The sequence below is a fragment of the Bos taurus genome, chromosome 2 (genome assembly GCF_002263795.3).
Source record: "Bos taurus isolate L1 Dominette 01449 registration number 42190680 breed Hereford chromosome 2, ARS-UCD2.0, whole genome shotgun sequence".
NCBI classification, from domain to species: domain Eukaryota; kingdom Metazoa; phylum Chordata; class Mammalia; order Artiodactyla; family Bovidae; genus Bos; species Bos taurus.
The window spans coordinates 31493389-31506187 of record NC_037329.1 but is presented as its reverse complement, the minus strand read 5'-3'; the positions used below and the strand labels follow the sequence as shown (position 1 = coordinate 31506187).

General features: G+C 40.0%; 1 protein-coding gene across 5 annotated transcripts in view; it reads right to left on the bottom strand.

Moving 5' to 3' along the window:
• The window catches only part of COBLL1 (cordon-bleu WH2 repeat protein like 1), a 167905-nt gene that overhangs the window by 91656 nt on the left and 63450 nt on the right, over positions 1-12799 (bottom strand). Inside the window, exon 1 of one of the 5 annotated variants that reach the window (XM_059878201.1) lies at positions 613-684. The exons of the other annotated variants lie outside the window; for them this stretch is intronic. The gene's annotated coding sequence lies outside the window, so the exon portion shown is untranslated. Of the gene's footprint in view, positions 1-612; positions 685-12799 lie in introns of those variants that run through there. 5 annotated transcript variants of the gene reach the window in all.

Sequence of the window (12799 nt, the reverse complement as noted above, 5' to 3'; positions counted from 1 at the left end):
TCCCTCAGTCGTGTCCTCTTGCAACCCCCATGGACTATACAGTCCATGGAATTCTCCAGGCCAGAATACTGGAGTGGGTAGCCTTCCCCTTCTCCAGGGGATCTTCCCAACTCAGGGATCGAAGGCAGATCCTTTACCAGCTGAGCCACAAGGGAAGCCCAAAGTGAAAGTGAAAGTCGCTCAGTCGACTTATTGAAATGTTCATGATAGAAGAAACTTTACTGCATCTTCAAGCTTGAAAGTTTCAAGAGCAGAAATGAACAGCAGTAATTAATTTTATATATACATGGAGTTTAGTGAATTAAACATTAAATTTTTGTTCTTCTCCAACAAGTGTAAGTTACATCATTGCTGTATATTTGTGTCAAGGAAAATAAATTAAGTGATTTACTCTCCAAAATACCAATTCAAAAAAAAAAAAAAAAAATACCAATTCAAAAACCCGTAAGTATAATTCAGCCCTTTCTATAAAAATTTTGACTAAATGAGTTCCCACACATGTTAAAAAATGTTTAAGAGTAATAATAGTTCATAGGACAATATCAGACCATTTTTAAAAGCAGGTGATCAGAAAATGTGAAATTAAAAGTTTTACAAATCATATATACTTACAATTCTTTCCGAAAGTCTCTATGAAACAGTACTGTTCTATTGGCTACTTAGAATGTTACACAGACTGTCCTGTTCTGTTACTGACTCTTCTGTTTATCATGTGTTAAGTGCCAGGTAGTCCTTACTTCTGGCAAGTACATAAAAGAAGGAATTCACTGGTCTTACAACATCATTCCAGGAATGATCATGTAATGTTTTCACAGGTCTTTTTTCTGAAAAGAATGTATTTTACACAGTAGTTTTAAAAATAACTCCTTACAAGCAGTTTTAAAATAGAAAATTTCAACGTGTCTCCTTTATAAAGTTATAACTGCTTGCAGATTCTCAACCTATGTAATTTTTAAAAGATTTTAAGCAACATCTTACTAAATAATTATTAGATGTTAGTTAAGAAACACATCTATATAATATTAAGGAAAAAATTATTTCCGGATAGTTTGAAGAAAGTTGGGTATATAAAAATCAGATTCAGAGAAAAGATCAGGCTTTTAAAATTTGTAAAAAGAAAAAAGAAACAGGAAAATTCCCTGCAGATGCTCCAGTTGGTTCAAGACAAGCACCATTTCCTACCAAGGAAACACTGATACAGCCAATGGAAGCTGATACTTGATTGAGTTGCACAGGCTCACTCCACTTCTCCAGAAAGACACGAGCCCTGATGTGAACGCATTGTAATCTGAAAGGGTGTATTTTGTAGTTGGTCCTTTTATAAGTTAAAGCTCATCTTTGCAACAATTTAGATTTTTCTAGGAAGTTCAAAATCAAATACACATCATTCAAATAAAAACAACAGAAATTTTGATCCAAAATTGCATGTACCATTATTTTCACTAATAGAGGTGGTTATTTCTTTTTCCACAAGTACAATATTGAAACTAATGAAATCATAGTCTAAAATAAAACTGAGAACCTCCACTGGGAAGTTCTGGGGCTTGCTTTCCAGTTTTGAGGAGAGGAGAATCAATGGTCTCTTGGGCTTCCCCGGTGGCTCAGTGGTAAAGAATCCGCCTGCCAAGGCAGGAGATGAAGGAAACGCAGGTTCGATCCCTGGATCAGGAAAATCCCCCGGAGGAGGGCATGGCAACCCACTCCAGTATTCTTGTCAGGAAAATCTCGTGGACACAAGAGCCTGGTGGGTTACAGTCCATGAGGTCACAAAGAGTCAGACACAACTGAACTGACTGAGGAGCAGCCAGCAATGGTCTCTTATAGCACTCCAGATATTTTTCACCAACCTCTCCACAGCAAAATCTCTTTAAAAGAGTACCTATGGCTTCCATCCCTACTTCCCTACTTCATGTCCACTCAGAAGTGTATACCCGTCTGGCTACCATTAATCCCTGCCACTATCCCTAACCCCACTAAGATAAGGCTATCCTATGGTTTTTATTATCACCAGTGATACACCATCTGTATACTTCTATGGATACTGAAGGGACCTCTTCTTTGTTCTTATCTCACTTGACATCTTTGTAGTATTCTAAACATCTGATATTGTCAATCCTGAAATCTTTGCCTGGAAGTGGATTCCCACATATCATACATTCCACTTTGCCAAGACAGTCCCGTCTGGCCTCTGTTGTCCCAGCTTTAGTACTTAAAATTCAAATCCCACCCTACCCTCCTTTCACTCTTGAAGGTGGCCCTGGGTGCACAGCCAATTGCCTGGTCACCCTACCTGGGTGTTTCTGCCCATTTTCTTTACACCTCCTGTTTGCTGTCTAATTAGGCATCCTAGATTTGACAATGCTGGAAGTGAAATCTTTGTCTCTCCTTCCCTAGTCTTCCTAGCTCAATAAACAGCCCCATTAAAGCCAAAAATCTAATAATTAAATGTAAGCCCTTTCTTTCCCTCTCTGCACCCATTTAACCCACAATAGACACTGAAACCATAGACTTAATTTCCACCACCACTATCCCAGTCAACCCACCACCCACTCCCACCTGCAATCCAGGTCTTCCTGCTTCTTTGCTCATGCTGCAATCCAATCTCTTCCCGAAACTTCCATGGTAATCATTTTAAAACAAACTCTTTCCATTTATTCCATTTTCAATCCTCTGAAGCCTTTCTACAGCTCTAAGAATGAATCCCAAATGCCTCACCCTGGTAAATGAAGCCCAACAAAACCGGCCTCTCTGGCTCTCACCGTTTTCCTCAGCTTCCCCTGCACACACACCCCTCACTCCATCCCCCTCCTGTGCTCCAGCAGCCCTGGCTTTCTTGAAGGTCTGTCATCCACGAGTTCTCCCAGCCTTAGCAGCTTTGCCTTTGCTCTTCCCAAGACCCAGGAGGCTTTTTTTCCTTAAACCTTCCTCATCCCTGAGATCTCAGTTTCTCATGAAGACTTTGGATCTCATCGACAGTAACAAGCCAGTTGCTATCACATCACCCTATTTTAATTGTCTTTAAAGCACATCTCACTGTTATTTTTCCTTCATATGCTTTGTTGGTCTGGCTGTCCTCGACAAACTCAGCTTCCCTCAGAATCTAAATTCTGACAAGAGATACCATGCCATCTTTTCACTGCAGGACATCTCCCAGCCTCCCCCAGACCCTCAGGCCCAGTCAGGGCTGGGTCCTCAGAGCAGGGGGTCCCCTTGAACACCTAACCAACAAGTCCCTTCCACTCCAGCAAGAGAGAAGGCACAGACTAGGAACTCCACCAGCCACCATCCCAGTAATTAAGTCTAGGGAGAGAAAAGGAGAGCTTAGGGGATAGAGCTCTGCTAGCTTAGATGCAAAATTAAAAGCAAAGTAAGAAATGTCAAAGGGGGAAATGTGGGTCAGGCCTCCATCTGCAGAGAGTTCTCCTGTTGCACTGAGCCTGAGGTGAGGCCTGTTGAAGCCTCATGCACTTTTATATTTTAAAACGGAAAATTATGATGTGATTACTTTATTCCTTTTGTGATTTAGAAATACAATTATGGCATCACTTCCCTGTCTTAAAATTCAAATTGCTACTTTTGCTACATGTGGGGCAATCTAGCAAGATAGAGCTGATCACCTGGGCTGATTCCTAGCATTGAGTGGCTGCGTGATCCAGGGCCAGTTACTTACCCTCAGTCTATCTTAGATGCTTATCTGTGAAATCGGGTGGAATAATGAATACTCAGGGGTTTACTGTGAAAATTTACTAAGTTAGTATAAAGTCCTCAGCACAGTGCCTGCACCATACTTTGGGATTTCCAATGCCTCAAAGCCACAAAAGACTTTCAAATGCAGTACTGTTCTTCGCTCAGCTATTTTTAAAGCCTCTTCAGACAACCACTTTGCCTTCTTGCATTTCTTTTTCTTTGGGAAGGTTTTGATCACTGCCTCCTACACAATGTTACAAATCCCTGTCCATAGTTCTTCAGATCTAGTCCCTTGAATCTATTCATCACCTCCATAATCAGAAGGGATTTGATTTAGGCCATACCTGATGCTGGAAAAGATTGAAGGCAAAAGGAGAAGGGGGCAGCAGAGAATGAGATGGCTAGATAGCATCACCAACTCAATGGACATGAATCTGAGCAAACTCCGGGAGATAGTAAAGGACAGGGAAACCTGGCGAGCTGCAGTCTACAGGGTTACAAAGAGTCAGACGTGATTTAGTGACTGAATATACAATGCCCCAAACAGAATATAAGCAGACCTTCATAGTAAATAATTCAGAAAGTAAAATGATATTCAATATCGTTTTTTAAAAGGTAAATCAATTAAAATGTTTTTTAATTTGCAAGTTATCAGTCAATTTAAACTATATATGTATGTGCGTATGTATATATGTATGTGTGTGTGTGTGTGTCTATTTTTTTAAAGGGATTCTGAGTGAGTCACATGAAAAAGTTTTGAGATTTTTTTCATGAGGGTTTTTCCTCATGAAAAAACTGGCTTTTTTCATGTGGCTTCCTCTTGGGAAATAGTTAATAATTAAACATTAGTTGAAGAGGTAAATAAGTTGGAGAGTTAAACATTATTTTCCTTGGCTCTCAAGATTTTGGGTTATGAGCTCTACAAAGACAGAGACATCATCACCACAAAGCATGGACAGAAGATGCAGGACTCTTATTGATTTAGTATCCACTCCATTTTTATGTATTTTCAGCTTTGTGCCTTATTTAGAAACCAAACACTGTTTGCCCTGGGTGGTGCTGCCAGTGTCTCTGCTGGGCTAAGCGGAAACGCAAAGGCAGGGTAAGCAGAGACACAGTGGAGATGCTGTTTTCATGGAGACACGTTGTTACCTTGTGAGGTCTCTGGGCAAGGGGCAAATATAATTCCCAGTCAATAATTTGCTCTTCCACTTGGTCAAACTCTAGAACAGACACCCTTTAAGAATACCTTGCCTGTGATGTGCATGTTTTCCCCTGGGTGTTTCTCTCATCTTGGGTGAATTTTAAATGCACACACACTTCCCTCCAGAATTTCACCAGCAGTGAGTAATGTGTTTTCCTCTGTAATATTCTGGACTTCATACTATTATATTTTCTTTGTAAAAATGATTTTCCTGACTTTAAAATCAAAAGCATGAAAATAAGATTTGATACCTTATATGAAGATCACCATGAATAATGCAGAGAAAACAGTCATTTACCTTCTTTGCATTAAGTTATCAAACTTTTTATCAAAAGTCTTCATTTTTAGGTGCCTCCTATCAGGGTTCCATCCCTGGGTCTGGAAGATCCCCTGGAGGAGGGCATGGCAACACACTCCAGTATTCTTGCCTGGAGAATTCCAAGGATAGATGAGCCTGGTGGGCTTCAGTCCATAGGGTTGCAATGAGTTGGACATGACTGAAGCAACTTAGCATGCATGGATGCATCTATATGACAAAAACATCACAATAATGGCCAACATCCAAAGGACAAATGGTATGTGGATACTTACAGAGAGGGGTTGGAACAGTTTTGTCATAGGTTGTTGACAATAAAATTGCTCCTAATGAGCTATACAAGTGTTGAGCTAACATTTTAATATTCAGATAAAGAATGCTTTGTCATTGTCATGGGGCCCCCACATACCGAACACTCAGCTTCTCAGGCCCTCTTTCACCCTTCCTCATAACAGCCCACAAACAGGCACTCTACTTGTCTGCAAGATAGTAATACTTAAGGATAGGAAAAATTTTGAGTCTTGTCAATGAAGTAGTTCAACTGAGGGGCAGGATTTGAACCTCAGCAGTCTGACTCCAGTGTTGTTAAAATTGTAAAGTAGGCATTTTCATATACTCTTTGGAGAGCTCCTCTGTCCATGGAAAAAAAGGTAGGTAGGCATAGGTTAGAATCCATGGAAAATACACCATAATCAACAACTAAATATCTTCTAAAAATCATAGGAACTAGACAATGTAATATCTGCTTTTCTACTTAGTAGTCACAACCCGTATACAACTTCGCCTAACCTCATAATATATTATATTCAAAGATGTGAATAAGAATTCTTGGGACTTCTCTGGTGGCTCAGATGGTAAAAAAAAAAATCTGCCTGCAATGCAGGAGACCCAGGTTTGATCCCTGGGTCAGGAAGATCCAATGGAGAAGGGAATGACTATCCACTTCAGTATTCTTGCCTGGAGAATTCCATGGACAGAGGAGCCTGGAGGGCTACAGTCCATGGGATTACAAAGAGTCAGACACAATTGAGTGACTAACACATAGTCTGACTCCAGACCTCACTAAACTTAAAGTCAAATTTCATTCCAAATATGCTCCGCATTAAATCTGCCCACACGGTTTTGTTTCAAAGGGCCTCACTGTGAAAGAGCTTATCTATAAGCACTCTGCCCTCCAAACATTTTTTTTAAAAGGCATAAGGGAACTACATGCACAGAGGAAATCAATAAAACATATTTTTCAACAGATATCAAGACCACTAATCAAGACTATAATTAGTATTCAAATATCACTACTGTTTTTTAAGGAAAAAGTACAAATGCTTTTCTAAATAAATTATAACATCGTTTATCATCAATGCACTTACTTTTTAAACCTGAACAAAGTCACACATTATTTTGTAACAGTATTTTTTCTTTAGCCTCAGAGTAGATTATCTAGTAGGAAAAAATGGAATTTTTATCCTTGTAATTTAGGATGTATTTTCATTTAGATGATATGTTAATTCCTGGTTACTCTGCATTGCTTTTTACTTTGATGTTTCACAATAAGAAAATACTTAACCTAATTATTTCTATAACAATTTTGTGAGTTTTTTAGTCTGTTAATAAAATCACCAATATATTAATATTAAAGAAAATTTCTAACATACAGCTACTCATCCCTAAATAAACTCTATATGTTGGTGAATGTATTAAAAAAAAGTTCACCTGATCAGAAAATGAGTCTAACAAATTGAATAGAAAAGTATTATTATACCACTGTATAAACTGAGCAATAAAAATCAAACCAAAGTACTTCCGTTATTTTGCAACCTATGACATCAAAGTATATACATCAAAAACCAAACAGAAAACAGATTAGTGGTTGCCAGGAGCTGGGGAGACAGGATGTGGAGTGACTGCTGAATGGGCAGGGGTTTCCTTTTGGGAATGATGATGAAATGTTCTAGAACTGGATAGTCATGGTTGCACAACACTGTACATGTATTAAATGCTACTATAGCGCACACATTAAAACAGTATGTCTCCCAGAACACTATAACTTCCCAAAGAAAGTTACAAGTAAAGTAAAATGGCTAGGTTTAAAAATGTTATCAATAGTTCAGTAGATTGTCTACTTTCCAACATTTTTTTCACCTATTATACACAGGTAAGATTAGTATGTGATCATGATGACCATGTATTTTTGGACTCTACAGCAATAATGCAACAATAAATGCCAAAATTTCACAGATCTGTCAGAAAGGCACAGTGCATACCTCTTGGACTGTGGTCTGTGGCCCTGACAGGCCATCCACTCAATCAGACAGGGTCAGAAACACAAGTCCTGGCTGGACCGGCCAGAACCAAACACTAAAATCTCCTCCTCCATTCCAGACATTCCACACACATCCCAGATTTAGAGATAATGGCATTGCACATTCTAATCTTGTAAGCAAGAGGTTAAGGATGAGTTCAAACCATCAGACACTACTGATAGGAGTGGATATCGTGACTGAGCGACTTCACTTCACTTGGCATCTGTAGAAAGAGTGTGACAATATCCACTCCTATCAGTAGTGTCTGATGGTTTGAACTCATCCTTAACCCAAACCAGGCCACAAAGAAGAGAAGTAGCAGGTCCAAGGAGACCATTACAACCTCAGGGTTCTTTTCTCTCCTTAACTAGTGATGATTTCTTTTTCCCACTCCGTAGTGTTCACAGTGCTTATCTCTAATGCATTCTTATTAATTTTATGGACTATCTAAAATGCTAAGCTTTCCTCTATGTATGTTTTATATTCTCAAATAGACTTTATAGACTAAAAACAGGTTTTCCTGGTAGTTCAGTAGGTAAAGAATTGGTCTGCAATTTAGGAGACGCAGGAGATGTGGGTTTGATTCCTGAGTTGGGAAAGTGAAAGTGGAAGTTGCTCAGTTGTGTCTGACTCTTTGCGACCCCATGGACTATACAGTCCATGGAATTCTCTAGGCTAGAATACTAGAGTAGGTAACCTTTCCCTTCTCCAGGGGATCTTCCCAACCCAGGGATCGAACCCAGGTCTCCCTCATTGCGGGCAGATTCTTTACCAGCTGAGCCACAACGGAAGCCCAAGAATACTGGAGTGGGTAGTCTATCCCTTCTCTAGCAGATCTTCCTGACCCAGGAATCCAACCAGGGTCTCCTGCATTGCAGGTGGATTCTTTACCAACTTAGCTATGAGTTGGGAAGATCCCTTGAAATAGGAAATGGCAACCCAATCCAGTATTCTTGCCTGAAAAATCCCATAGACAGGGTCACAGAGTCTGACATGACTCAGCGACTAAGCAGAGAAGAAGGGATTGCTATCCCCACAGACCATGATGCAGCAGCCACACCATAAACATTAGGAACACTTACAATCCTAAATTGGCTTATTGTTCTATTTTCATGTCTGCACTATGTGTGTGTGTGTGTGTGTGCACGCACATGCGCACACATGCACAGGCACACACAACCACATACACTCAGCCCTGTCCAACTATTTGTGACCCCATGGACTGTAGCCCACCAAGCTCCTCTGTCCATGGAATTTTCCAGGCAAGAATCCTGGAACGGGTTGCCATTCCTACTACATGGGATTTTCCCAACCCAGAGATAAACCTGAATCTCCTGTGTGTCCTGCATTGGCAGGCAGATTCTTTACCTCTCTCTGCACCACTGGGGAAGCCCCAGCATTTTGTATCTCTAAAGTTTGAGTTCCATTTGTTCAATATTCATAGATACATTTTTTCAGTCCCCCAAGTTCCTTACACACTACTAAAGCATATAGAAGGTGTTCAATTCACACATATAATTATTTTGCACGGCCACTTCCATGAACCCCATTGGTGATGTGTGCACATTTATTGTCCTAAGCACTGGTTCTCTCTAAAAAGCCAGTTCTCTCTCTCTCTCTCTTTTTTTTTTTGGCCATACTGTGTGCAATGCAGTATCTTAGTTCCCAGCCCAGGGATGAATCCAGGCCCCTTACAGTGAAAGCAAGGAGTCTTTCACAAGAAGCCAGGGAAGTCCCTAAAAAGCCAGTTATGATGTTAATTCTTTGTAATCTTTAGTCCTTTCTCCTTTCAGAACATTCTAGCCCCCTGTCCTGTGTCCACTAAGCCCTGAGAGTGGGCCATTCACGGGTAATCAGGGTAAAAAACTCTATATGATATTTATTATTCATTTATTTGTTTTCCTTCCTATATTACAGATTTATTTACAGGAATTTGTAGGGCAGGAATTTTTTCATTTTTCAATTTCAATGGTACCAGAAGGATCTATAAATGATTTTTAATGATGAACATAAAAACAAATGGACATAAAAGTATTTTAATTTATTCACAAGAAAACTTCCAGAGAGTCTCATGAATGAATTGAAGTACTCAGAGATTTAGAGTTGGGTTTTTTGTGTGTTTGTGTTTCTGTTTGTTTTTGAGTTCTTTTAAAGAAAAAAAAAAAGGTAATATTTTTTATGGTGAAACAGAAAGAGAGACAAAACTTCCAGAAGGGAAGTTACCCCAAACATTTTCACGTGTGAAAGGCCTTTTGGCTAAGATCAAGTGTAGTATGGGGGCGCTCCTGGTGACTCCATGGTAAAGAATCTGCCTGCCAATACAGGAGACATAAGAGATACAGGTTTGATCCATGGGTGGGGAAGATTCCCTAGAGTAGAAATGGCAACTCACTCCAGTATTCTTGCCTGGAGAATTCATGGAAAGAGGATCCAGGGGGGCTACAGTCTATGGGGTTGCAGAGTCAGACGCAACCGAGCATGCCGGAGCTCCAAAAGTGAGACAATGCAATTGCTCAGAGTTGCAATGGCAGCAAGAAAAAACCTGGTACAGATATGCCAGTCATCATTTAACTATGCTATCTGCTTGTTGAGGGGTTTTCAATGAGTTTGAGCCCAAGAAAGGAAAAATAACATCCAAGGCTTATTCTCCAGGAAGAGAATGCATCTAGAGCACTGGCCTCCTGACACCTGTACCCATCGCCACACCGGTACCCCATCATCACAGGGTCTTACCAGTGCCTGAAAGATTGCCACCTCAGAAGTACTATAATACCTCATCCTTCTTACACCTTTTCCACTCCTGCATCCCCCTGCTCTGTGAACTTGACCTCTCAAATAAACACTATAGCCTCATTCACTTGCCATCCACCACAGACTACCTGGTGAAATCACCTGAGCTACACTCTCACCTACAATCTTAACTACTTTGCATCCTAGATCTTGAAGCTTATGGCTCATAAAATCCCAATTTGGAATTACTATAGTAATACTTCCCCTAGTCCTAGCTGAGGCTACAAAAAGCCCACGGAATTGTTCTATTATTGATTTCAGACTGTCTTCTTTCATGATTTAGTCTTATATTGTCTGTAACAAAACTGAAATATAAACTATTAGAATTTGAAAATGTAAGAAGTCCTTTCTTCATTTTGAATAAAAATATCAGCCACCATAGCAGACTCTTGTCAGTTGCTTCCTCAATCTCTATTTCATACTTCCTGTACAGTTAAGCAGTTGTGGTGACTAGACAGAACGGATTTCCATGAGCTAGCCACCGAATGGGTACTGGCCTAAAACAACTGGCAAAATCTCACAACCTTACTATTGTGATTGGCAGTAATTCAAGCCCAAACTAACTTGAGGCTGGCATCACTCTGACCATAGGAATTGCTATGGAGACCACAGCTTAAAAACAGTCCAGAGTGAAGCCCAGGAGTCCTCTTTGACAATCAGGGAAGAGAGACTTTCTTCCCCAAGAACGACTGCAGTGCGGATGTGATGTTTGAATTGCTGCATCTATTGCACTATAATGCATCAGAAGAGCCGAACTCAAATCAACTTTGTATCTTTTTTAAATCTAGAAAATGATAATAACTTTTATAGAGGTTAGGGAAATTATGAGATATATGCAAAGAATCTGCCACCAAGTTATCCAGGCCCACTTTCTCACCCTACCTGTTGTTATTGTTCAGTCACCCAGTCATGTCCAACTCTTTGCGACCCCACTGACTGCAGCACGCCAGGTCTCCCTGTCCCTCACCATCTCTTGAAGTTTGCCCGAGTTCATGTCCATTGCATCAGTGATGCCATCCAGCCATCTCATCCTCTGGCTCCCTCTTCTCCTTCTGCCCTCAATCTTTTCCAGCATCAGGGACTTTTCCAATGAGTCAGCTGTTTGCATCAGATGACCAAAATACTGCAGCATCAGCTTCAGCATCAGTCCTTCCAACAAGTATTCAGGGTTGCTTTCCCTTAAGTTTGACTGGTTTGATCTCCTTGCTGTCCAAGGGACTTTCAGCAGTCTTCTCATCAATTCTTTGTCATTCTGCCTTCTTTACAGTCCAGCTGTCATAACTGTACACAACCACTGGGAAGACCATAGCCTTGACTATATAGACCTTTGTCAGCAGAGTAACGTCTCTACTTTTCAACACACTGTCTAGGTTTGTCGTACTTCACCCTAGTAGCACCCATTATCTAGAGGACTGAAATGGGAGATATTATAATTTGGGCTAATTCATTTTTATGATTGGTGGCTTGTTTGTCCAGGGAGAAGAGAAAACTTGAAAGTGAGCTAGCTATTGAAGGGAGTTTAAATGACTGATCCAGGAATTTAGACAGAACAATAGAATAAATGCATAAAAAGTCAGGTAACTAAAATGATATAAAAATGTGTAAGAGGTGTAAAGAGCAAATAGAACAGGTTTAGTAAGAAAGAGTGGAGAAAGCAATGGCACCCCACTCCAGTGTTCTTGCCTGGAGAATCCCAGGGATGGGGGAGCCTGGTGGACTGCCATCCATGGGGTCGCACAGAGTCGGACACGACTGAAGTGACACAGCAGCAGCAATAAGAAAGAGAGGAGGATTAGAATCTATAGAGTGAGTGAAATGTCTGAACTAATTTCAGAGGTATGCTAATTCCAGTTCATAACAAGCGAGACAGTTGGCAGGACTACAAAATAGGGGATTTTTTTATTTTTAAAATAAAAACATAAAACATCCAGGGTACTAGATGAGTCAAATACTCCATCTTAATGGAGAGAATGAAGACAGTTTAAAGGGACTGAGAAAAAAACTGGTAGGGGATGGGCAGCTATTTTTCGGTTAACTTATAAACTGGTATCTCATATTTTACTAAGCATAAAAACTTTAAAGACGATAAGAAAAGAAAAAAGATGGAAAGACTACACAAGGAACTCCAGAAAAGAAAACATGGTTTATACGGTCAAGTGTTTGGACAAACAGTATCCATCTACCAGGTAATGAGCATTGCTATCAATCTCTAAGGTAGTAAGGATTCTTGATTTTTTTATATCCCCTCTGATAAGAATATAGAATAATATGAATCAAAAACAGGATTCAGGGAAAAGCTACTACTAGTATTACCTCTGTGCTCAGGAGAATGACTATCTTCCAAAGGAAATGCAATGTTCTTGAAAAGCATGAATAACGTGGACAAGTAGACAGAGGTGTGAAGTTGTGTTTGTTCCTGAGAAGTTCAGAGGGTATACTGAACACTTAGCCAATCCATTAATTCTCAAGTCTCACTATTTTTAGCATTGTATTATTTCTATG